At 46.9% G+C, this 25,831-nt stretch overlaps 1 long non-coding RNA gene across 1 annotated transcript in view; it reads left to right on the forward strand.

The window, feature by feature from the left end:
* The first annotated feature begins 15,526 nt into the window (after window positions 1–15,526).
* The window catches only part of LOC145860858 (uncharacterized), a 40,533-nt gene continuing 30,228 nt past the window's right edge, over window positions 15,527–25,831 (forward strand). The window contains exon 1 of the long non-coding RNA XR_014380572.1: window positions 15,527–15,816. This is a non-coding gene — a long non-coding RNA (uncharacterized LOC145860858). The remainder of the gene's footprint in view (window positions 15,817–25,831) is intronic.

Here is a 25,831-nt window from a genome sequence, read left to right on the forward strand (position 1 = left end):
AATACAGGAGCTAGGAGGATCCAGGAACCATCGGAATACAGGAGCTAGGAGGATCCAGGAACCATTAGAATACAGGAGCTAGGAGGATCCAGGAACCATTAGAATACAGGAGCTAGGAGGATCCAGGAACAATTAGAATACAGGAGCTAGGAGGATCCAGGAACCATTAGAATACAGGGGCTAGGAGGATCCAGGAACCATCAGAATACAGGAGCTAGGAGGATCCAGGAACCATTAGAATACAGGAGCTAGGAGGATCCAGGAACCATTAGAATACAGGGGCTAGGAGGATCCAGGAACCATCAGAATACAGGAGCTAGGAGGATCCAGGAACCATTAGAATACAGGGGCTAGGAGGATCCAGGAACCATTAGAATACAGGAGCTAGGAGGATCCAGGAACCATTAGAATACAGGGGCTAGGAGGATCCAGGAACCATAGCCTTGGTCTTATACAGCTAATATAGATACATCATCAGTAGCAGGCAGTAAGAACTCGTCAATCACTCACTCATGACTAGCAAACTTGTCTAACGTTAAGTGACTCATTGTAAAATACGAACATCTTGCTCTATTACCAACTATGTTTCTATTCACTGAAATTATAAAACAGTTGACATTGTATTGAACCAAGAAAATCAAATCAAATGTTATTGGTCACATACACATATTTAGCAGATGTTATTGTGGGTGTAGCAAAATGCTTATGTCCCTAGCTCCAGCAGTGCAATAGTATCTAACAATTCACAACAATACACACAGATTTAAAAGTAAAATAATGGATTTACGAAATATATAAACATTAGGATGACCAATGTCAGAGTGGCATTGACTAAAATACAGTAGAATAGAATACAGTATATAGATATGAGATGAGTAAAGCAGCATGTAAACATTATTAATAACTTTTCATGTTCAAAACTGTGCACTCCTCAAACAATAGCATGGTATTATTTCACTGTAATAGCTACTGTAAATTGGACAATGCAGTTAGATTAACAAGAATTTAAGCTTTCTGCCAATATCAGATATGTCTCTGTCCTGGGAAATGTTCTTGTTACTTACAACCTCATGCTAATCGCATTAGCCTACGTTAGCTCAACCGTCCAAAGTGACTAGTGTTCCATTATTAAAGTGGCCAGTGATTCCATGTCTGTGTATATAGGGTAGCAGCCTCTAAGGTGCAGGGTTGAGTAACCGGGTGGTAGCCGGCTAGTGATGGCTGTTTAACAGTCTGGTGGCCTTGAGATAGAAGCTGTTTTTCAGTCTCTCCATCCCAGCTTTGATGCACCTGTACTGACCTTGCCTTCTGGATGATAGCGGGGTGAACAGGCAGTGGCTCGGGTGGTTGATGTCCTTGATGATCTTTTTGGCCTTCCTGTGACATCGGGATTTGTAGGTGTTCTGGAGGGCAGGCAGTGTGCCCCCTGTGATGCGTTGTGCAGACCGCACCACCCTCTGGAGAGCCCTGCAGTTGTGGACGATGCAGTTGCCGTACCAGGCGGTGATACAGTCCGACAGGATGCTCTCAATTGTGCGTCTGTAAAAGTTTGTGAGGGTCTTAGGGGCCAAGTCAAATTTCTTTAGCTTCCTGAGGTTGAAGAGGCACTGTTGCGCCTTCTTCACCATACTGTCTGTATGGGTGGAACATTTCAGTTTGTCAGTGATGTATACGCAGAGGAACTTGAAGCTTTCCACCTTCTCCACTGCGGTCCCGACGATGTGGATAGGGGGGTGCGCCCTCATTTTGTTGACGTTGAGGGAGAGGTTATTTTCCTGGCGCCACTCCGCCAGGGACCTCACCTCCTCCCTGTAGGCTATCTAGTCATCGTTTGTAATCTGGCCTGCTACTGTTGTGTCGTCGGAAAACTTGAGGACTGAGTTGGAGGCGTGCGTAGCCACGCAGTCATGGGTGAACAGGGAGTACAGGAGGGGGCTGAGCACGAACCCTTGTGGGGCCCCTTTGTTGAGGATCAGCAAAGTGGAGGTTTTGTTTCCTACCTTCACCACCTGGGGGCAACCCGTCAGGAAGTCCAAGAACCAGTTGCACAGGGCAGGGTTCAGACCCAGGGCCCCAAGCTTAATGATGAGCTTGGAGGGTACCATGGTGTTGAAGGCTGAACTATAGTCAATGAAAAGCATTCTTACATAAGTATTCCTCTTGTCCAGATGGGATACTGTAGGGCAGTGTTCAGTGCGATGGCGATTGCATCGTCTGTGGATCTATTGGGGCGGTAAGCAAATTGATGTGGGTCTAGGGTGTCAGGAAAGGTAGAGGTAATATGATCCTTAACTAGCCTCCCAAAGCACTCATGATGACAGAAATGAGTGCTACGGAGCGATAGTCATTTAGTTTAGTTACTTTTGCTTTCTTGGGTACAAGAACAATGGTGGACATCTTGAAGCAAGTGGGGATAGCAGACTGGGATAGGGAGAGATTGAATATGTCCATAAACACTCCAGCCAGCTGGTCTGCGTACGCCCTGAGGACACTGCTAGTGATGCCGTCTGGTCCAGCAACCTTGTGAGGGTTAACATGTTTAAATGTCTTATGTCAGCCATGGAGAGTGAGATCCCACAGTCCCTGGGATCGGTGGCACTGTGTTATCCTCAAAGCGGGCGAAGAAGGTGTTTAGCTTGTCCGGGGACAAGACGTGGCTAGTATTTCCTTTGTAATCCATGATTGTCTGTAGACCCTGCCACATACGTCTTGTGTCTGAGCCATTGAATTGCGACTCCACGTTGTCTCTGTACTGACATTTTGTAAATGTAAATGTAAATGATATCACCGAAGTCAAGGATCGGTAGGATAGTCAGTTTAACGATGATATGTTTGGCAGCATGAGTGAAGGAGGCTTTGTTGCAAAATAGGAAGCCAATTCTAGATTTAATTTTGGATTGGACATGCTTAATGTGAGTCTGGAAGGAGAGTTTAAAGTCTAACCAGACACCTAGGTATTTGTAGTTGTCCACATATTCTATGTCAGAACCGTCCAGATTAGTGATGCTAGACGGGCAGGCGGGTGTGGGTAGCGATCGGTTGAAGAGCATGTATTTAGTTTTACTAGCATTTAAGAGCAGTTGGAGGCCATGAAAGGAGTGTTGTATGGCATTGAAGCTCGTCTGGAGGTTTGTTAACACAGTGTTCAAAGAAGGGCCAGAAGTATACAGAATGGTGTCGTCTGCGTAGAGGTGGATCAGGGAATCACCAGCAGCAAGAGCGACATCATTGATATATACAGAAAAAAGAGTCGGCCCGAGAATTGAACCCTGTGGCACCCCCATAGAGACTGCCAGAGGTCTGGACAACAGGCTCTCTGAATTGACACACTGAACTCTATCTGAGAAGTAGTTGGTGAACCAGGCGAGGCAGTCATTTGAGAAACCAAGGCTGTTGAGTCTGCCGATAAGAATGTGGTGATTGACAGAGTCGAAAGCCTTGGCCAGGTCGATGAAGATGGCTGCACAGTATTGCCTTTTATCAATGGCGGTTATGATATCATTTAGGACCTTGAGCGTGGCTGAGATGCACCCATGACCAGCTCGGAAACCCGATTGCATAGCGGAGAAGGTACGGTGGGATTCGAAATGGTCTGTTTGTTTACTTGGCTTTCGAAGACTTTAGAAAGGCAGGGCAGGATAGATATAGGTCTGTAACAGTTTGGGTCTAGAGTGTCTCCCCCTTTAAATGAGGGGATTACCGCGGCAGCTTTCCAATCTTTAGGGATCACAGACAACACGAAAGAGAGGTTGAGCAGGCTAGTAATAGGGGTTGCAACAATTGCGGCAGATAATTTTAGAAAGAGAGGGTCCAGATTGTCTAGCCCAGCTGATTTGTAGGGGTCCAGATTTTGCAGCTCTTTCAGAACATCAGCTATCTGGATTTGGGTGAAGGAGAAATGGGGAGGCTTGGGCAAGTTGCTGTGGGGGGGTGCAGAGCTGTTGACCGGGGTAGGGGTAGCCAGGTGGAAAGCATGGCCAGCCGTAGAAAAATGCTTCTTGAAATTCTCGATTATCATAGATTTATCGGTGGTGACATTGTTTCCTAGCCTCAGTGCAGTGGGCAGCTGGGAGGAGGTGCTCTTTTTCTCCATGGACTTTACAGTGTCCCAGAACTTTTGGGAGTTTGTGCTACAGGATGCAAATTTCAGTTTGAAAAAGCTAGCCTTTGCTTTCCTAACTGCCTGTGTATATTGGTTCCTAATTTCCCTGAAAAGTTGCATATCGTGGGGGCTATTCAATGCTATTGCAGTACACCACAGGATGTTTTCGTGCTGGTCAAGGGCAGTCAAGTCTGGAGTGAACCAAGGGCTATATCTGTTCTTAGTTCTACATTTTTTGAATGGGGCATGCTTATTTAAGATGGTGAGGAAAGCACTTTTAAAGAACAACCAGGCATCCTCTACTGACGGAATGACGTCAATATCCTTCCAGGATACCCAGGCCAGGTCGATTAGAAAGGCGTTTGACGTTTGACAGTGATGAAGGGTGGTCGTTTGACAGTGATGAGGGGTGGTCGTTTGACCGCGGACCCATTACGGACGCATACAATGAGGCAGTGATCACTGAGATCCTGGTTGAAGACAGAAAAGGTGTATTTAAAGGGCAGGTTGGTCAGGATGACATCTTTGAGGGTTGTGTTGATGGATTTTTGTGGTTGATTTGTGGTTGTACCTGGTAGGTTCCTTAATAATTTGTGTGAGATTGAGGGCATCTAGCTTAGATTGTAGGAGGGCTGGGGTGTTAAGCATATCTCAGTTTAGGTCACCTAACAGTACAAAGTCTGAAGATAAGTGGGAGGCAATTAATTCACATATGGTGTGCAGGGCACAGCTGGAGACTGAGGGGGTCTATAACAAGTGTCAACAGTGAGAGACTTATTTCTGGAAAGGTGGATTTTCAAAAGTAGAAGCTCGAACTGTTTGGGCATAGACCTGGATAGCATGACAGAACTCTGCAGAGTATCTCTGCAGTAGATTACAACTCCACTCCCTTTCACAGTTCTGTCTTGGCGGAAAATGTTGTAGTTGGGGATGGAAATGTCAGAATTTTTGGTGGCCTTCCTAAGCCAGGATTCAGACACGGCTAAGACATCCGGGTTGGCAGGGTGTGCTAAAGCAGTGAATAAAACAAACTTAGGGAGGAGGCTTCTGATGTTAACATGCATGAAACCAAGGCTTTTATGGTTACAGAAGTCAACAAATGAGAGGGCCTGGGGAATAGGAGTGGAACTGGGGAATACAGGGCCTGGGTTAACCTCTACATCACCAGAGGAACAGAGGAGGAGTAGGATGAGGGTACGGCTAAAGGCTATAAGAACTGGTCGTCTAGTGCATTGGGAACAGAGAATAAAAGGAGCAGATTTCTGGGCGTGGTAGAATAGATTCAGGGCATAATGTACAGACAATGGTATGGTAGGATGTGAGTACAGTGGAGGTAAACTTAGGCGTTGAGTGACGATGAGAGAGGTTTCGTCTCTAGAGGCACCAGTTAAGCCAGGTGAGGTCTCTGCATGTGTGTGGGGTGGGACAAAATAGCTATCCAATGCATGTTGAGCGGGACTGAGGGCTCTACAGTGAAATAAAACAATAACAACTAGCCAAGACAGCTGTAGACAAGGCATATTGACATTAGAGAGGCATAAAGCAATCACAGGTGTTTATCAGGAGAGCTAAGACAACAACGGGTAAATGGCGATGAATGGGCAGAGCAGGTCAGTTAGGTGCATACAGTACCTGAGTTCGAGGCTGGGGACGACAGGTAAACAAAATGAGGTACCGTGTTATTGAAACAGTCCAGGGGGCATCAGCTGTGTAGCCGAGTGATCATAGGGTCAGAAGAGCAGCAATAGGTGAGTCAGGGTGCTGTTCGGTAGTCACTACTATGCTAGGCGAGCAGAGGACACAGCGTTCAGAAAAGCTAGCGGGCTGGGGCTAGTAGATGGTTCTTTGGCGACATCGTAACAGAATAGAGTGTTGAGACCACATCGGGCGATCACATCGAGTGATCACATCGGCAGTCCAGTCGTGATGGATCGGCGGGGCTCCGTGTCGACAATAAAAGGTCCAAGCCAATTGGCAAAGGAGGTATTGTAGCCCTAGAATTAGCTGGTATATGGGCCTAGCTCAAGGCTAGCTGGTGCTTGCTTCGGGACAGAGGCGTTAGCTAACAGTAGCCACTCGTTTGCAGCTAGCTAGCTGCGATGATCCGGTGTAATGATCCAGAGCGGCGGGAATCCGGTGATGTGGTAGAGAGAAGCTGTCCGATATGCTCTGGGTTGATATCGCGTTGTGCAGACTGGCAGGTATTGTCCGAGCTAAGGCTGGCTGGTGGAAGACCGCTAGCCGTGGCTAACAAAGACTAGTAGCTAGTTAGCTGGCTATCCCCTGATGGACGTTCCAGTTATAAAGAATAAAAATAGCAGATCCATACCACATTGGGTGAGGTGGGTTGCAGGAAAGTATATTTAGTTAGTAGATAGAAAGTGAGATTAAGATATATACAAAAAAGACTGGCTATTTACACGGGATAAGACAAAGACAAACACACACGTCCGACTGTTACGCCATCTTGGATCTAATGACTGTAATATTACCCAGGTTATCTCTGAATATGACCCAGGTTATCTCTCAATATGACCCAGGTTGTCTCTCAATATGACCCAGGTTAACTCTCAACCAACTAGAATGTATACCAATAGTGTTGGATCTGTGACATCCACTTATATTGATCATATCTTTACTAATGCTGCAAAGCAATATCGGTTCCTATTGGCTTTAGTGACCATAACATTGTGGCAATAACAAGGAAGGCAAAAGTTTCAGGTTCTTCCAATTCTGACATATTTGTGTCATTTATGAGCTTATTCTCCACCTCCATCCATCCCTCTTTCCACTTAAATTTTTTTCACCTCGTCTTCTCTTCGCCTCCAATCATTTTCTCTCTCTCTGTCTCTGTCAATTTTCTCTCTGGTCCAGTCTCGTCTTTCAATCTAATCTCTTCTTTCCTCCTCGCAATCTCTCTGTCTAACACTAATACATTTTGGTTAACCTCCCACTGGGTAAAAGCTGGTTGAATCAACGTTGTTTCCACGTCATCTTACCCCAAAAATCCATGTGATGACGTTGAATCAACAAGGAAAACTGATTGGATTTGCAAAATGTCATCAACATAAGGGCATTTTGTCTTTTTAACCTAAATCCAATGACATGGTGACATTTTGTTGTTGATTTCACTTTGAATTCAGGCTAGTTGACAACTCAACCAAATGTAAATCCAGTGAACTGACGTCTGTGCCTAGTGGGCTGCTTCACGCTCACATTCTGTCCTCTTTGTGCTTCTTTTTCTCTTTCGAATGTTCTTTTATATTGAATCTCTTTTGTTGTCATGTCTTCATTCAATCTCTCAACCTACCTCTCGTACTCTTTTACTTTTCTGTTAACCAGTTTGACTTCCTCACTCTCTACGATACGCATGTCTCTTTCTCGTTCAAATGATCGTTCCTGTTCAACCTCTTTTAATCTCTCAATGTCTCGTTCTAACGTTTTTATCTTTTCCTTTGCCTGTTCACTTTCTAGTTCATTTCTTGTCACTCCCATTTCTGCTTTTCTCTCCTTTCCCCTTTCTCTATCCGTCTCAATCTGTTGACTGTCGTCCCAGGCCAGTCTTGGTCTCTGACCCTCCATGACTTTCTGCCACAGCCTCAATCTCTCTATGTCTTGATGAATTAAAATGTTCAATTAGTGGTAATCTATGACCAAGATATACTTTTATAGGATTTACAGAGAATGATACATAGAAATACAACCTAGAGCTAGGTCATTGAATCAAACACTGGAAAACATCTGTAGAAATACAATCACACAGCTAGTCTGCTCGTTCAGTTAAGGGTTTGTAAAATTCCCATTACAATTAGTGATGTTGCAACAATGTTAACTCTGATGTTTATGCTTGTAGAAATTACTGCTAAAAATTATGTTTCACTTGCAATTATTTACAATCTGGACACATACAGTTATAAACAAAACAACAACAGTAATCACAATAATAAGGAAGGCAGAAGAAAAGTTTAGGCATAGGGGTCGAGGTAAATTATGGTTAGGGTTATGGTTAGGTTTAGGACCTAGGGTTGGGTTAAGGTTAAGTTTAGGCATAGCGGTTGAGGTAAATTAAGGTTAGGGTTATGGTTCGGTTCAGGACCTAGGGTTGGGTTAAGGGTAGATATAGTTTCAGTGAGGTTAAAGTAAGGTTAAGGTTAGGGAAAGGCATGAAGTTAACACTGGGTTAGCATAGCACTGTCCACCGCCAATCATTTTCAGCTGGTGAAATATACAATGCCTTATGATAATAATAATGACAACGACATGTCTTACCTGGGCCAGTTGTAGGTCTTCTATCAGTAGTTGACATGTCTTACTGTACCTGGGCCAGTTGTAGGCCCTCTATCAGTAGTTGACATGTCTTACCTGGGCCAGTTGTAGGTCTTCTATCAGTAGTTGACATGTCTTACTGTACCTGGGCCAGTTGTAGACCCTCTATCAGTAGTTGACATGTCTTACTGTACCTGGGCCAGTTGTAGACCCTCTATCAGTAGTTGACATGTCTTACTGTACCTGGGCCAGTTGTAGGCCCTCTATCAGTAGTTGACATGTCTTACTGTACCTGGGCCAGTTGTAGGCCCTCTATCAGTAGTTGACATGTCTTACTGTACCTGGGCCAGTTGTAGGTCTTCTATCAGTAGTTGACATGTCTTACTGTACCTGGGCCAGTTGTAGGCCCTCTATCAGTAGTTGACATGTCTTACTGTACCTGGGCCAGTTGTAGGCCCTCTATCAGTAGTTGACATGTCTTACCTGGGCCAGTTGTAGGCCCTCTATCAGTAGTTGACATGTCTTACTGTACCTGGGCCAGTTGTAGGCCCTCTATCAGTAGTTGACATGTCTTACTGTACCTGGGCCAGTTGTAGGCCCTCTATCAGTAGTTGACATGTCTTACCTGGGCCAGTTGTAGGTCTTCTATCAGTAGTTGACATGTCTTACTGTACCTGGGCCAGTTGTAGGCCTTCTATCAGTAGTTGACATGTCTTACTGTACCTGGGCCAGTTGTAGGTCTTCTATCAGTAGTTGACATGTCTTACTGTACCTGGGCCAGCTGTAGGCCCTCTATCAGTAGTTGACATGTCTTACCTGGGCCAGTTGTAGGCCCTCTATCAGTAGTTGACATGTCTTACTGTACCTGGGCCAGTTGTAGCCCTTCTATCAGTAGTTGACATGTCTTACCTGGGCCAGCTGTAGGCCTTCTATCAGTAGTTGACATGTCTTACTGTACCTGGGCCAGTTGTAGGCCCTCTATCAGTAGTTGACATGTCTTACTGTACCTGGGCCAGTTGTAGGCCCTCTATCAGTAGTTGACATGTCTTACTGTACCTGGGCCAGTTGTAGGCCCTCTATCAGTAGTTGACATGTCTTACTGTACCTGGGCCAGTTGTAGGCCTTCTATCAGTAGTTGACATGTCTTACTGTACCTGGGCCAGTTGTAGGCCCTCTATCAGTAGTTGACATGTCTTACCTGGGCCAGTTGTAGGTCTTCTATCAGTAGTTGACATGTCTTACTGTACCTGGGCCAGTTGTAGGCCCTCTATCAGTAGTTGACATGTCTTACTGTACCTGGGCCAGTTGTAGGCCTTCTATCAGTAGTTGACATGTCTTGCCTGGGCCAGTTGTAGGTCTTCTATCAGTAGTTGACATGTCTTACTGTACCTGGGCCAGCTGTAGGCCCTCTATCAGTAGTTGACATGTCTTACCTGGGCCAGTTGTAGGCCCTCTATCAGTAGTTGACATGTCTTACTGTACCTGGGTCAGTTGTAGGCCCTCTATCAGTAGTTGACATGTCTTACTGTACCTGGGTCAGTTGTAGGTCTTCTATCAGTAGTTGACATGTCTTACTGTACCTGGGCCAGTTGTAGGCCCTCTATCAGTAGTTGACATGTCTTACTGTACCTGGGCCAGTTGTAGGTCTTCTATCAGTAGTTGACATGTCTTACTGTACCTGGGCCAGTTGTAGGCCCTCTATCAGTAGTTGACATGTCTTACTGTACCTGGGTCAGTTGTAGGTCTTCTATCAGTAGTTGACATGTCTTACTGTACCTGGGTCAGTTGTAGGTCTTCTATCAGTAGTTGACATGTCTTACTGTACCTGGGCCAGTTGTAGGCCCTCTATCAGTAGTTGACATGTCTTACTGTACCTGGGCCAGTTGTAGGCCCTCTATCAGTAGTTGACATGTCTTACTGTACCTGGGCCAGTTGTAGGCCTTCTATCAGTAGTTGACATGTCTTGCCTGGGCCAGTTGTAGGTCTTCTATCAGTACTTGACATGTCTTACTGTACCTGGGTCAGTTGTAGGCCCTCTATCAGTAGTTGACATGTCTTACTGTACCTGGGCCAGTTGTAGGTCTTCTATCAGTAGTTGACATGTCTTACTGTACCTGGGCCAGTTGTAGGTCTTCTATCAGTAGTTGACATGTCTTACTGTACCTGGGCCAGTTGTAGGTCTTCTATCAGTAGTTGACATGTCTTACTGTACCTGGGTCAGTTGTAGGTCTTCTATCAGTAGTTGACATGTCTTACTGTACCTGGGTCAGTTGTAGGTCTTCTATCAGTAGTTGACATGTCTTACTGTACCTGGGCCAGTTGTAGGCCCTCTATCAGTAGTTGACATGTCTTACTGTACCTGGGCCAGTTGTAGGCCCTCTATCAGTAGTTGACATGTCTTACTGTACCTGGGCCAGTTGTAGGCCTTCTATCAGTAGTTGACATGTCTTGCCTGGGCCAGTTGTAGGTCTTCTATCAGTACTTGACATGTCTTACTGTACCTGGGTCAGTTGTAGGCCCTCTATCAGTAGTTGACATGTCTTACTGTACCTGGGCCAGTTGTAGGTCTTCTATCAGTAGTTGACATGTCTTACTGTACCTGGGCCAGTTGTAGGTCTTCTATCAGTAGTTGACATGTCTTACTGTACCTGGGTCAGTTGTAGGTCTTCTATCAGTAGTTGACATGTCTTACTGTACCTGGGTCAGTTGTAGGTCTTCTATCAGTAGTTGACATGTCTTACTGTACCTGGGCCAGTTGTAGGTCTTCTATCAGTAGTTGACATGTCTTACCTGGGCCAGTTGTAGGCCCTCTATCAGTAGTTGACATGTCTTACTGTACCTGGGCCAGTTGGAGGCCCTCTATCAGTAGTTGACATGTCTTACTGTACCTGGGCCAGTTGTAGGCCCTCTATCAGTAGTTGACATGTCTTACTGTACCTGGGCCAGTTGGAGGCCCTCTATCAGTAGCTCCAGCAGTTATTGGAGTCTGTTGATCTCCTCCTGTTGGAGCCGGTTCTCCTACGCTTCAGGGTCTCTTTCTGCCTCCCTCAGTCTCTGTCTCACTGCCTTCCTCAGTCTTTGTCTCACTGCCTCCCTCAGTCTCTGTCTCACTGCCTCCCTCAGTCTCTGTCTCTCTGCCTCCCTCAGTCTCTGTCTCTCTGCCTCCCCCAGTCTCTGTCTCTCTGCCTCCCTCAGTCTCTGTCTCTCTGCCTCCCCCAGTCTCTGTCTCTCTGCCTCCCTCAGTCTCTGTCTCTCTGCCTCCCCCAGTCTCTGGCTCTCTGCATCCCTCAGTCTCTGTCTCTCTGCCTCCCTCAGTCTCTGTCTCTCTGCCTCCCCCAGTCTCTGTCTCTCTGCCTTCCTCAGTCTCTGTCTCTCTGCCTCCCCCAGTCTCTGTCTCTCTGCCTTCCTCAGTCTCTGTCTCTCTGCCTCCCCCAGTCTCTGTCTCTCTGCCTTCCTCAGTCTCTGTCTCTCTGCCTCCCCCAGTCTCTGTCTCTCTGCCTTCCTCAGTCTCTGTCTCTCTGCCTCCCCCAGTCTCTGTCTCTCTGCCTCCCTCAGTCTCTGTCTCTCTGCCTCCCTCAGTCTCTGTCTCTCTGCCTCCCCCAGTCTCTGTCTCTCTGCCTTCCTCAGTCTCTGTCTCTCTGCCTTCCTCAGTCTCTGTCTCTCTGCCTCCCCCAGTCTCTGTCTCTCTGCCTTCCTCAGTCTCTGTCTCACTGCCTCCCTCAGTCTCTGTCTCTCTGCCTCCCCCAGTCTCTGTCTCTCTGCCTTCCTCAGTCTCTGTCTCTCTGCCTTCCTCAGTCTCTGTCTCTCTGCCTCCCCCAGTCTCTGTCTCTCTGCCTTCCTCAGTCTCTGTCTCTCTGCCTTCCTCAGTCTCTGTCTCTCTGCCTTCCTCAGTCTCTGTCTCTCTGCCTTCCTCAGTCTCTGGCTCTTTCACTCAGGATCTCTTCCATTATTCATTATACTCCTATCTTTTTTTAAAAAGGTTCTGGGATTGGCTGTCTCAGACTGTAATTGTTCTATTATCTCATTCTTCTCCATTACTCCATTCTTCTTCTTCTCCTCCTCCCAGAGGCACACTGAAGTCTGTCTATCACCTTCTTCTGATTTCAGTTTGTTCTGATCCTTGCCTATCAGCTTAAGCATGTGGGCTTCCTTCTCTATACAGCTCTTCTCCGCCTGCTGGTAGCAAAGAAAAATCTTCACATTATTTTGGAAAAGAACTCAGGCTATGTATTCATGTTTTTATTACAATATTAAAACACTAATTCAACATCTATTCAATTATAACTAGTATTAAATACACAACTGTGACTTTTAGTACGTGAATGAAGTGGGTCATGTGTAGCTCTGGTCCAGTGCGTTACGTCTGTCTTGCTGATGCTGAGTCTTCCTTCAGCAAGCCGCACGTAACACACTGGACTAGAGATAGGTAATGTGATGAGTTACTTACAGACTGTTCCACATGATAGGAAGGGGGTAAAAAGACAGTCCCAGTAGGAGAAGGAGATCGTCCAGAAGACGAAGAAGAAAAGGTGTCCATCTCTTCAGAGGAACTACAGGTAACAGCCTAATCGCTCTGTCACCAATCAACACTAAGTGAATGGAGATCACAACTAAATATGTTAAAGAGCCCATCAGCAGTTCAAACCATAAAGCTGCTTCCCTGTCACCTTTTTGGGTACACAGCTTAGGGATGGGGGGGCTAGAGTAATGTGCAAGGACACATGGGGGGGGGGGGGGGATTAGACAGGGTGACAGTTGTACTAAGCTCATGAGGCAATTATAAGAATCAATGGCTATATATATTATTCATTCTAAAGTCCCAAAATAGATGTAGGAATTGCAGATTGCCCCTTTAAATACTGAGCTTGCCATTTTTTTCAATCCAATCGAAAGAGTAGTGTCACAACATTCTGTTTGACATTGATTCATGTAAACACAATTATATAGAACTCACCTTTTCTCCATAATTCCACTCAGGTGTTGTTCACTCGGCTCATGTTCTTTCTGTCAATGAAGAGACGCATTCATTCAGCAACAATATGTGTTTCTGTATGTCTGTCACTAGATGGCGCTAGTGTACACATCATTGACTCACACTTGGCCAGTGAATTCAGAAATAGCACAGCCGACAACTGGACTCCTGCTCTAGTCTACACCCCATCCTGCATCAGTACAACTCATATGATATCTCATCACAACTTCATAACCACAGTAGACCTGGATTGCGTACACAAAATCCTTCAGGCTCGGAGTGCTGATCTAGGATTAAGCCCTACGTCCATAAAAAAATGATTTGGATCTAATAGACAGAACTGATCCTTGATCAGCACACTATGAGACTTTTTGGAATATGAGCCTATGGGGAAGAGCCTTTCTGTATGCTAGACAGTACACAGGCAGCATATTTAACAATAAACTTTAAAAAAAAGTTGAAGTTTGTTTACTGCATTTCTATACAATTTAAAAACTCTGTGTCCTCATCTGTATCCAATGACCTGCGTTCAATGAAATACAACCAACAACCTTAGCCTACAAACACAAATACAAATGTAGGCAGGGTTGGACTACCGAATTTGGGGATTTTTTATTTATTTTTATTTGGGAAATCAGCTAACTTCCTGCATTTTAACACATTTTGCCGTGGTGCAGAGAGAAACATTTTCAGTTCTGTAATGTTATTCTACACATTTTGTCATGAGGCTGAGAGAAGATTTTGCTGTTTTAAAGCACATTTCCTGCAATTCTACATATTTCGCTATCATATGCTATCCGACGGTCCCGTTGGGGGCCCTCTGGAGGTCGGGGCCCCGGAGCAAGTTCCCTGCGTGCCCGTTCGGTAATCCGGCCCTGAATGTAGGTGTTTAGTCAGTAACAGTATACAAAATAACAACATAATAGCCATAACACTAGGCTATAAACAAACACAAAATCACATCTCATGTGCATGCAACTGTCTGGAAACTGTTCAGTGCATCACATAAAGAATGATAGTGGCGTCTAGTAGTTAAAAGGACATATTAGCATGGGCAGCGCCATTTAGGACTTCCACCATTTTAATGTAGTCAACTGGGTGGGACTTCCAACACCGTTGGCTGATCCCTCCTGGTGACCCTGTTGGAGTCATGTCTACTTTAAAATGGAGATAGCTTAAATGGCACACCCCATGCTGCCACAAATGCTATAATGGCACAGATACAAAGATGAGTCCTCTATCCACTGTTACCACGTTCGCGGTTTTCGTTTATAATTGGGCTACTTTGAAAACTATGTCACGGGTGAAAATGTATTGGTCGTGGGTGGCGGGTTTTTGGGCTACTTCTAAATTACAAAGCGGCCTCCATGGTATTTCTCTTATTGTTTTTTTTATATATAATATATATATACAGTACCAGTCAAAAGTTTGGACACAACTACTTATTGCAGGGGTTTTCTTTATTTTTACTATTTTCTACATTATAGAATAATAGTGAAGACATCAAAACTATGAAATAACACATATGGAATTATATAGTAACCAAAAATGTGTTAAACAAATCAAAAATATATTTTATATTCCTCAAAGTAGCCACCCTTGATGACAGCTTTGCACACACTTTTTTTGGTGTCTTCACTATTATTCTATAATGTAGAAAATTGTAAAAATAAATAAAAACCCTGGAATGAGTAGGTGTGTCCAAACTTTTGACTGGTACTGTGTATATATATATATATATATATATATATATATATATATATATATATATATATATATATATATATATATATATATATCACTTTGACCTGCTGCTGCTCACTATCAGTCTGTGAGTGAGAGAGAATGAGTGAGTGAGTGAGTGAGTGAGTGAGTGAGTATTGACATAATTGGTTGAGAGAGTGCTGCGGCAGAGACAGCTGAGTAACGGAGACAACTTTTTACCAGTTGTAGGTTGGCTATTTAGATTGTTGATTATGGACACACCCTTTTTCCATAAAACATATTGACCCGGTAGAACTGGCATCACCCTCACCAACTGCTGGACTTCACCTGTTCCCCGAGCCACCTGAATCCATCTGATCCGTTTTCAGTTGGTCACAGTTAGCTTGAGACCCGCCTATTCCAATGAATTATAATCTCTTATTGGTTTTTCCCTGTGACAGTCATTCCTCCTCACTGCCTGCCTGTTGAGTGTGATGCACTGGCGTGTCTAATCTCTCCGCTGTAGTTCCCCATAATGGCGCGTCTCGATCTGGAGCAGCTTTCGTCTAACTCCTCATCGAAGTGAATGGCAGCGGCTCATCATCCATGCCCTGAACTCGGAAGGGACAGGGAGGGTAGTTTTGCGATGCAACAAGCGTTTTGAGGAGTAGGCTACATCCATTGAAACGGAATAGGTTGTTTTGAAATTCTTGGCAGACTGTTGCGCCAGGAAAAAAAATCTCTGTAGCGATGTCCCTGCTGTGCGTCAGAGGTAGGTTTTTCTCCTTTCACTAACCTTTTATTATACTGTAAATATCTGTCACATTACTGACGTAGTTAGGCCTATTTGATCATCTCAAATCAATGTTTGCGCACAGGAAAGTTGTCTGTAGCTATTGGGTAGATGCGCATATCGAGGTGTCACGTTACAGTCCAAACTTGACCAGTACTGATAGTGAGCTATTCTATAACACCCTTTAATCTCTGGCACGCATGTACATTATTTGGGCTTTATATTTAACTTTTGATTTGACAATTTAGGCGTATGACTTTTGATTCACCCGCTTTTTTTCCCGCTATAGTTAATTAACGGTCAGTCAGTTAACCAATTGGCCACTGAAGTTATTCTACTTTGGCTACCTTGTTGCATCGTATCATCCTCTCTTGCCATATCGTTCCATTATGCGCTTAGTGCAGGTCTTCTTTGTTCAGTCATGATAGTTTGAATGAGTTGACTAAGCTACACTGTTATTTAGCTACACAGTGCTTCTCTGTCTGTACTGTCCCTGGAAGACACTATATAATCCATTTAGATTTCTATCCCACTTTGTACAACTGGTGGACGGCTCGAGTTAATGGAGTGGTATGAAATACATCAGAGAGATGGTTTCCATGTAGTTGATACCACTCCATTGTAGCCATTATGAGCTGTCCTCTCCTCAGCAGCCTCCGCTGATGCACTGGCTAGGGGCTTGCCTGACGACTCAAACTGAATTCTTCCTCTGCTCTCCTCTGTTCTCTGTGTACTTCAGTCTGAGACTGACAACATTGATGTCGTCTGTGGCGATTTCCAAATGAGGGGTGTTGTACAAAACAAAGTCGTCAGCGATTGGCTTATCTCTAACCATTCAGAGTAACAAAGCCAATGACATGTTTTCAAACCAACGCTTTACACCCATGGTTCTGGTCCAACTCATTGGTTTCTGAGACTAATCCCAACGGTTAGAATGTTTGTTTTTCTTCGAGGAATCGTCGGGGAGGTACTCAGATCCAGATGTTGCGGAGAAGAAACTAACATCAGTGGGCATAGCGTTTTGCCGGGAAAATTAGTTTGGGTAGCCAGGCAAGCTAGGGGGAGGACATGTTTGAGAAAGGAGAGACTATAGGGACTTTTCTGACCAGCATCCAATTGACAGCCCGACTAACCAAAACCTACAACTGACCCTATCCTTAATCCTCTCCTTAACCAAACCATTCAACACTGTTTTAGGGAACACTGTGGGGAATATGGCCATGACACATGTATCGTGCCTAACATTATTTGAATGTGAGTTGAGGCTCCAGATCTGTTCCAGTCTAGTCCACTACTATAATCCATGACTACATCCAAAAGGGCACACTATACCCTTTTGAGCAGAGCCCATAGAGCAATACTTTTGACCAGAGAGCTATGTAAGGAATAGGGTTACATTTGGGATGAATGACAATCATGTTGCTTGATTCACCCTGTGTGTCCTGGATACCTCCTCTTATCAATGGGTGTGATTTGGCCTGAAGCTGTGGAGGCCAGTAGCAACCAACCAGACCATTCTATTACTGAGCAATGTAACACAGAGAGTCAGGACAGCTGGGTCTCCTCTGGGTTCTGTCAACACACACACACTCTGTCTGGAGGAGGCAGCAGTCTAACCCTCTCCTGTCTGGAGGAGGCAGCAGTCTGGAGGAGGCAGCAGCAGTCTGGAGGAGGCAGCAGCAGTCTGGAGGAGGCAGCAGCAGTCTGGAGGAGGCAGCAGCAGTCTGGAGGAGGCAGCAGTCTAACCCTCTCCTGTCTGGAGGAGGCAGCAGTCTGGAGGAGGCAGCAGTCTGGAGGAGGCAGCAGTCTGGAGGAGGCAGCAGTCTGGAGGAGGCAGCAGTCTGGAGGAGGCAGCAGTCTAACCCTCTCCTGTCTGGAGGAGGCAGCAGTCTGGAGGAGGCAGCAGTCTGGAGGAGGCAGCAGTCTGGAGGAGGCAGCAGTCTGGAGGAGGCAGCAGTCTAACCCTCTCCTGTCTGGAGGAGGCAGCAGTCTGGAGGAGGCAGCAGTCTGGAGGAGGCAGCAGTCTGGAGGAGGCAGCAGTCTGGAGGAGGCAGCAGTCTGGAGGAGGCAGCAGTCTGGAGGAGGCAGCAGTCTGTAGGAGGCAGCAGTCTGTAGGAGGCAGCAGTCTGTAGGAGGCAGCAGTCTGGAGGAGGCAGCAGTCTGGAGGAGGCAGCAGTCTAACCCTCTCCTGTCTGGAGGAGGCAGCAGTCTGGAGGAGGCAGCAGTCTGGAGGAGGCAGCAGTCTGGAGGAGGCAGCAGTCTGGAGGAGGCAGCAGTCTAACCCTCTCCTGTCTGGAGGAGGCAGCAGTCTGGAGGAGGCAGCAGTCTGGAGGAGGCAGCAGTCTGGAGGAGGCAGCAGTCTGTAGGAGGCAGCAGTCTGTAGGAGGCAGCAGTCTGTAGGAGGCAGCAGTCTGTAGGAGGCAGCAGTCTAACCCTCTCCTGTCTGGAGGAGGCAGCAGTCTGGAGGAGGCAGCAGTCTGGAGGAGGCAGCAGTCTGTAGGAGGCAGCAGTCTAACCCTCTCCTGTCTGGAGGAGGCAGCAGTCTGGAGGAGGCAGCAGTCTGGAGGAGGCAGCAGTCTGAACCTGGACCTCTCCTTTCCTGAGCCTTGATATTTCTCAGTGAGAAATGGCACCAGAACCTGTTTTAGTTCTATTGATGGGTGTGTGTGTGTGTGTGTGTGTGTGTGTGTAAAGGGGACCCTTCAAGGCCTGTCTGTCAACATGTCTATCAGGAGGCCAAGGCAAGAGATGAGGAGAGGGCTCTGATGACAGCTCAGTCAATACACTGCTGTTTTAGGATCATAATTAGAACAGGGCTGTATAAGTAATGCTCCTGCCTCTCGGGTGGGACTGGGGGGAGGGACAGAATCTAACAGGTACAGTACAAATCCTCTTCTTGAAAGTTACCAAGTGAAAATGTTTTAGATTCGACATTTAGAGAGCTGTGGTATGATTGAAAGTGAGGGTAAAATATTGGTCAAACAGTTAATGGGTTTGGTGCTGTTTGTTTCACGTGAAGTTCAGAGGGGGACAGTGGAGGTCTGGTTAGAGAGAGAGAGATATAATGGAGGGGGATAGAGAGAGATATAATGGAGGGGGACAGAGGAGGTCTGGTTAGAGAGATATAATGGAGGGGGACAGTGGAGGTCTGGTTAGAGAGAGAGAGATATAATGGAGGGGGATAGAGAGAGATATAATGGAGGGGGACAGAGGAGGTCTGGTTAGAGAGATATAATGGAGGGGGACAGAGGAGGTCTGGTTAGAGAGATATAATGGAGGGGGATAGAGAGAGATATAATGGAGGGGGACAGAGGAGGTCTGGTTAGAGAGATATAATGGAGGGGGACAGAGGAGGTCTGGTTAGAGAGATATAATGGAGGGGGGTAGTGGGGGTCTGGTTAGAGAGATATAATGGAGGGGGGATAGGGGGTCTGGTTAGAGAGAGAGAGATATAATGGAGGGGGATAGAGAGAGATATAATGGAGGGGGACAGAGGAGGTCTGGTTAGAGAGATATAATGGAGGGGGACAGAGGAGGTCTGGTTAGAGAGATATAATGGAGGGGGATAGAGAGAGATATAATGGAGGGGGACAGAGGAGGTCTGGTTAGAGAGATATAATGGAGGGGGACAGAGGAGGTCTGGTTAGAGAGATATAATGGAGGGGGGTAGTGGGGGTCTGGTTAGAGAGATATAATGGAGGGGGGATAGGGGGTCTGGTTAGAGAGAGAGATATAATGGAGGGGTTAGAGGAGGTCTGGTTAGAGAGAGAGATATATAATGGAGGGGGACAGAGGAGGTCTGGTTAGAGAGATATAATGGAGGGGGATAGAGAGAGATATAATGGAGGGGGACAGAGGAGGTCTGGTTAGAGAGATATAATGCAGGGGGATAGAGAGAGATATAATGGAGGGGTTAGATGAGGTCTGGTTAGAGAGATATAATGGAGGGGGACAGAGGAGGTCTGGTTAGAGAGATATAATGGAGGGGGTTAGTGGGGGTCTGGTTAGAGATATATAATGGAGGGGGTTAGTGGGGGTCTGGTTAGAGAGAGAGATATAATGGAGGGGTTAGAGGAGGTCTGGTTAGAGAGATGTAATGGAGGGGGTTAGTGGGGGTCTGGTTAGAGAGATATAATGGAGGGGGTTAGTGGGGGTCTAGTTAGAGAGATATAATGGAGGGGGTTAGTGGGGGTCTGGTTAGAGAGATATAATGGAGGGGTTAGATGAGGTCTGGTTAGAGAGATATAATGGAGGGGGTTAGTGGGGGTCTGGTTAGAGAGATATAATGGAGGGGGTTAGTGGGGGTCTGGTTAGAGAGATATAATGGAGGGGGTTAGTGGGGGTCTGGTTAGAGAGATATATAATGGAGGGGTTAGATGAGGTCTGGTTAGAGAGATATAATGGAGGGGGTTAGTGGGGGTCTGGTTAGAGAGATATAATGGAGGGGGTTAGTGGGGGTCTGGTTAGAGAGATATAATGGAGGGGGATAGTGGAGGTCTGGTTAGAGAGATATAATGGAGGGGGATAGTGGAGGTCTGGTTAGAGAGATATAATGGAGGGGAATAGTGGAGGTCTGGTTAGAGAGATATAATGGAGGGGGATAGTGGAGGTCTGGTTAGAGAGATATAATGGAGGGGGATAGAGAGAGATATAATGGAGGGGGACAGAGGAGGTCTGGTTAGAGAGATATAATGGAGGGGGACAGAGGAGGTCTGGTTAGAGAGGGATGTATGTATATTTAATGGAGGGCGGGCTGGGAGTCACAGATGTAAGGGATAGTGTGTAGACTCGAGGGTGAGCATTGGACTGATACTAGTACAGAATCAGAGGCCGGACTGAGGGGAGGAGCTAGAGGGAATAATCCTCTCGCCATCTGGTGCCTCTCGTGTGTGTGTGTGTGTGTGTGTGTGTGTGTGTGTGTGTGTGTGTGTGTGTGTGTGTGTGTGTGTGTGTGTGTGTGTGTGTGTGTGTGTGTGTCAGTCATTACGTGGGACAGGGTCCTGGTGTACTTCCTGTCTTCCCTTGTCACCTTTTGTCTTCCTGACTGACTCCTGGGGCTGCCCCTAGCTTTTTGGTGACCTTAGGCAAGATTTTGAAGTGGGGCCTCCCCACCTCGCAGGCAAAACATTTTAGTAGCCCACCTGTTGACGGCCAAGAGAACATTTTTGAGTTTTAAAGTACATTTCCTGCGATTCTTCTACTTATTTTGCCATGGGAAAGAGAGACATTTTTTTTTTCTCCAAATGTTCCTGTTAGCGCAGACAAGCCCCACCCTCTACCAGTTCCAAAACTCCTTGGTACAGATCTAGGATCAGCTTCCCCATCTCTATCCGGACCTTAACCATTACTGGAGAAAATACGAAACTGACCCCAGATCACCAGTCCCAACTAGTGTTGCACAGTATACCTAAAACTTTACTTTTTGTGTCCTCACTTAGCCTACTGTACTGGGAGTCTGGACTGCATCATGTTAGCTCCCCACTTAGCCTGTACTGGGAGTCTGGACTGCATCATGTTAGCTCCCCACTTAGCCTGTACTGGGAGTCTGGACTGTATCATGTTAGGTCCCCACTTAGCCTGTACTGGGAGTCTGGACTGTATCATGTTAGCTCCCCACTTAGCCTCCTGTACTGGGAGTCTGGGCTGTATCATGTTAGCTCCCCACTTAGCCTCCTGTACTGGGAGTCTGGGCTGTATCATGTTAGGTCTTCACTTAGCCTCCTGTACTGGGAGTCTGGACTGCATCATGTTAGCTCCCCACTTAGCCTGTACTGGGAGTCTGGACTGCATCATGTTAGCTCCCACTTAGCCTGTACTGGGAGTCTGGACTGCATCATGTTAGCTCCCCACTTAGCCTGTACTGGGAGTCTGGACTGCATCATGTTAGGTCCCCACTTAGCCTGTACTGGGAGTCTGGACTGTATCATGTTAGGTCCCCACTTAGCCTGTACTGGGAGTCTGGACTGCATCATGTTAGCTCCCCACTTAGCCTCCTGTACTGGGAGTCTGGACTGCATCATGTTAGCTCCCCACTTAGCCTGTACTGGGAGTCTGGACTGTATCAAGTTAGCTCCCCACTTAGCCTGTACTGGGAGTCTGGACTGCATCATGTTAGGTCCCCACTTAGCCTGTACTGGGAGTCTGGACTGTATCATGTTAGCTCCCCACTTAGCCTGTACTGGGAGTCTGGGCTGTATCATGTTAGGTCCCCACTTAGCCTCCTGTACTGGGAGTCTGGGCTGTATCATGTTAGGTCCCCACTTAGCCTGTACTGGGAGTCTGGACTGCATCATCTTAGGTCCCCACTTAGCCTCCTGTACTGGGAGTCTGGACTGCATCATGTTAGCTCCCCACTTAGCCTATACTGGGAGTCTGGACTGTATCATGTTAGCTCCCCACTTAGCCTGTGCTGGGAGTCTGGACTGCATCATGTTAGCTCCCCACTTAGCCTGTACTGGGAGTCTGGACTGTATCATGTTAGCTCCCCACTTAGCCTGTACTGGGAGTCTGGACTGTATCATGTTAGCTCCCCACTTAGCCTGTACTGGGAGTCTGGACTGTATCATGTTAGCTCCCCACATAGCCTGTACTGGGAGTCTGGGCTGCATCATGTTAGGTCCCCACTTAGCCTCCTGTACTGGGAGTCTGGGCTGTATCATGTTAGGTCCCCACTTAGCCTCCTGTACTGGGAGTCTGGGCTGTATCATGTTAGGTCCCCACTTAGCCTGTACTGGGAGTCTGGGCTGCATCATGTTAGCTCCCCACTTAGCCTATACTGGGAGTCTGGGCTGCATCATGTTAGCTCCCCACTTAGCCTATACTGGGAGTCTGGACTGTATCATGTTAGCTCCCCACTTAGCCTGTACTGGGAGTCTGGACTGCATCATGTTAGCTCCCCACTTAGCCTGTACTGGAAGTCTGCACTGCACTGTATCATGTTAGCTCCCCAGTTAGCCTGTACTGGGAGTCTGGACTGTATCATGTTAGCTCCCCACTTAGCCTGTACTGGGAGTCTGGGCTGTATCATGTTAGGTCCCCACTTAGCCTCCTGTACTGGGAGTCTGGGCTGCATCATGTTAGGTCCCCACTTAGCCTCCTGTACTGGGAGTCTGGGCTGTATCATGTTAGCTCCTCACTTAGCCTCTACTGGGAGTCTGGACTGCATCATGTTAGCTCCCCACTTAGCCTGTACTGGGAGTCTGGACTGTATCATGTTAGCTCCCCACTTAGCCTGTACTGGGAGTCTGGACTGCATCATGTTAGCTCCCCACTTAGCCTGTACTGGGAGTCTGGACTGCATCATGTTAGCTCCCCACTTAGCCTGTACTGGGAGTCTGGACTGTATCATGTTAGCTCCCCACTTAGCCTGTACTGGGAGTCTGGACTGCATCATGTTAGCTCCCCACTTAGCCTGTACTGGGAGTCTGGACTCCATCATGTTAGGTCCCCACTTAGCCTGTACTGGGAGTCTGGACTCCATCATGTTAGGTCCCCACTTAGCCTGTACTGGGAGTCTGGGCTGCATCATGTTAGCTCCCCACTTAGCCTGTACTGGGAGTCTGGACTGTATCATGTTAGGTCCCCACTTAGCCTGTACTGGGAGTCTGGGCTGCATCATGTTAGCTCCCCACTTAGCCTGTACTGGGAGTCTGGACTCCATCATGTTAGGTCCCCACTTAGCCTGTACTGGGAGTCTGGACTGTATCATGTTAGCTCCCCACTTAGCCTGTACTGGGAGTCTGGGCTGTATCATGTTAGCTCCCCACTTAGCCTGTACTGGGAGTCTGGGCTGCATCATGTTAGCTCCCCACTTAGCCTGTACTGGGAGTCTGGACTGTATCATGTTAGGTCCCCACTTAGCCTGTACTGGGAGTCTGGGCTGCATCATGTTAGCTCCCCACTTAGCCTGTACTGGGAGTCTGGACTCCATCATGTTAGGTCCCCACTTAGCCTGTACTGGGAGTCTGGACTGTATCATGTTAGCTCCCCACTTAGCCTGTACTGGGAGTCTGGACTGTATCATGTTAGCTCCCCACTTAGCCTGTACTGGGAGTCTGGACTGCATCATGTTAGCTCCCCACTCATGCTGCACAGAAGTTAACACACTTGAATAATGTGACACGGCATGTAGAAATGTTGAAACTGTTAATTACTGTTCGCAAAAACAATGTCTCCACAGGCTAGAACACTTTTTACAATGCAAGAAGATACCGGTAGCTTCCAACATTATTTGCTAGCTAACATCAATCAATTCACTACCCTGGTACTTTTTTTTGTGATAATATGCAAAACAACACAAAATATGCTGAGTTCAAAGCTGATTGGCACCAAAATTGTATTAATTCACTTCATCAGTCTCTCTCTCCCATGTCTCTTCCGAAGATGATTTATTGCCTCAGCGACCTGTCTGTGTGTGCGAGAAGGGCTCCGACGGGCCGACCAGTGTTGCCAACTACTTTTTCAGTGAGAATCGCTATTGGCTCCTTGATTTGTCACAAGAAGACGTTTTGTCATTGCCGCGATGACCTCACGTCACCTTGCTGCGGTACCTGACACAAGTTCAGTAACTCAGTGCATGCTTGTGCTCCTATTGAATATGTATTCACCTGTATTGTGAATAGACCTACAGTAGGCTACATCTTGATTTACCCAGTTGATCAGTAGACATTTACCATTCAAATAAATGATTACCATTATTTTGTTATGTAGTTAGATTGGTAAAAACAAAGTAAAAGGAATTGTATGAGTGTATAATTGATTCACTAATGCATACAGTACATGGCTGTCTGGAAAAAACGGTTACATAAAATCTAATGACATTGAACTCAAAAGATGTACACCGATTTGAAAAACTCAGCTACAGCTCTGATCTGACTGGATTAAGTTCTAGGACTTTGGTTAATATGCTTTTTTTTTTTTTACTGTGGTATCGTTTTTGGATCAAGTATTGAGATGCTAAACATGGTATTGGTGTCGAAGTTAAAAATCAGGTATCGTAAAAACACTAGTCCCAACAGTTCAATATCTATAGAGCTGTCCATGGTGCTGAAGTCCCTTCCAATTGCAGCAAAGTGCTGAATTCCCCTTTGACTGTCTAGGTTTTAAACTGGGGTTGTCTGTGCACCACAACTGTGTTAATAGCCCACTGAGCTATAGCGTAGGCATCAGCTCTATATAACAAAAAAGTCTTCATGTTTCAGGCCATGTTTAGCCCACTGTGCTAAAGCCTGCTTTGGAAACGTCCAAGCAACACGTGTAAAAGTCCTCCAACCCATTTGTGCAATTGTAGGAGATTGACATGACATTCCATACAAACGACACAGAGTGCCACAAAGGGGGTGGGCAGGAGCCTGATGATGGGAATTCAGGATATTAAAGAGGATTGTGACATCATGATAATCTGACAGGGTGTTCTCTCTGACCTCTGGTGACCCCTGCCTGGCTGCGCTTCCCGCTCTCCTCTCTCTCTGCCCCCTGTTCTCCTCTCTCTCTCCGCCCCCTTGTTCTCCTCTCTCTCTCCGCCCCCTTGTTCTCCTCTCGCTCTCTCTCCGCCCCCTGTTGTCCTCGCGCTCTCTCTCCGCCCCCTGTTGTCCTCGCGCTCTCTCTCCGCCCCCTGTTGTCCTCGCGCTCTCTCTCCGCCCCCTGTTGTCCTCGCGCTCTCTCTCCGCCCCCTGTTGTCCTCGCGCTCTCTCTCCGCCCCCTGTTGTCCTCGCGCTCTCTCTCCGCCCCCTGTTGTCCTCGCGCTCTCTCTCCGCCCCCTGTTGTCCTCGCGCTCTCTCTCCGCCCCCTGTTGTCCTCGCGCTCTCTCTCCGCCCCCTGTTGTCCTCGCGCTCTCTCTCCGCCCCCTGTTGTCCTCGCGCTCTCTCTCCGCCCCCTGTTGTCCTCGCGCTCTCTCTCCGCCCCCTGTTGTCCTCGCGCTCTCTCTCCGCCCCCTGTTGTCCTCGCGCTCTCTCTCCGCCCCCTGTTGTCCTCGCGCTCTCTCTCGCCCCCCTGT

The sequence above is a fragment of the Salmo salar genome, chromosome 15 (genome assembly GCF_965601325.2).
Source record: "Salmo salar chromosome 15, fSalSal1, whole genome shotgun sequence".
In the NCBI taxonomy this organism is placed as follows: domain Eukaryota; kingdom Metazoa; phylum Chordata; class Actinopteri; order Salmoniformes; family Salmonidae; genus Salmo; species Salmo salar.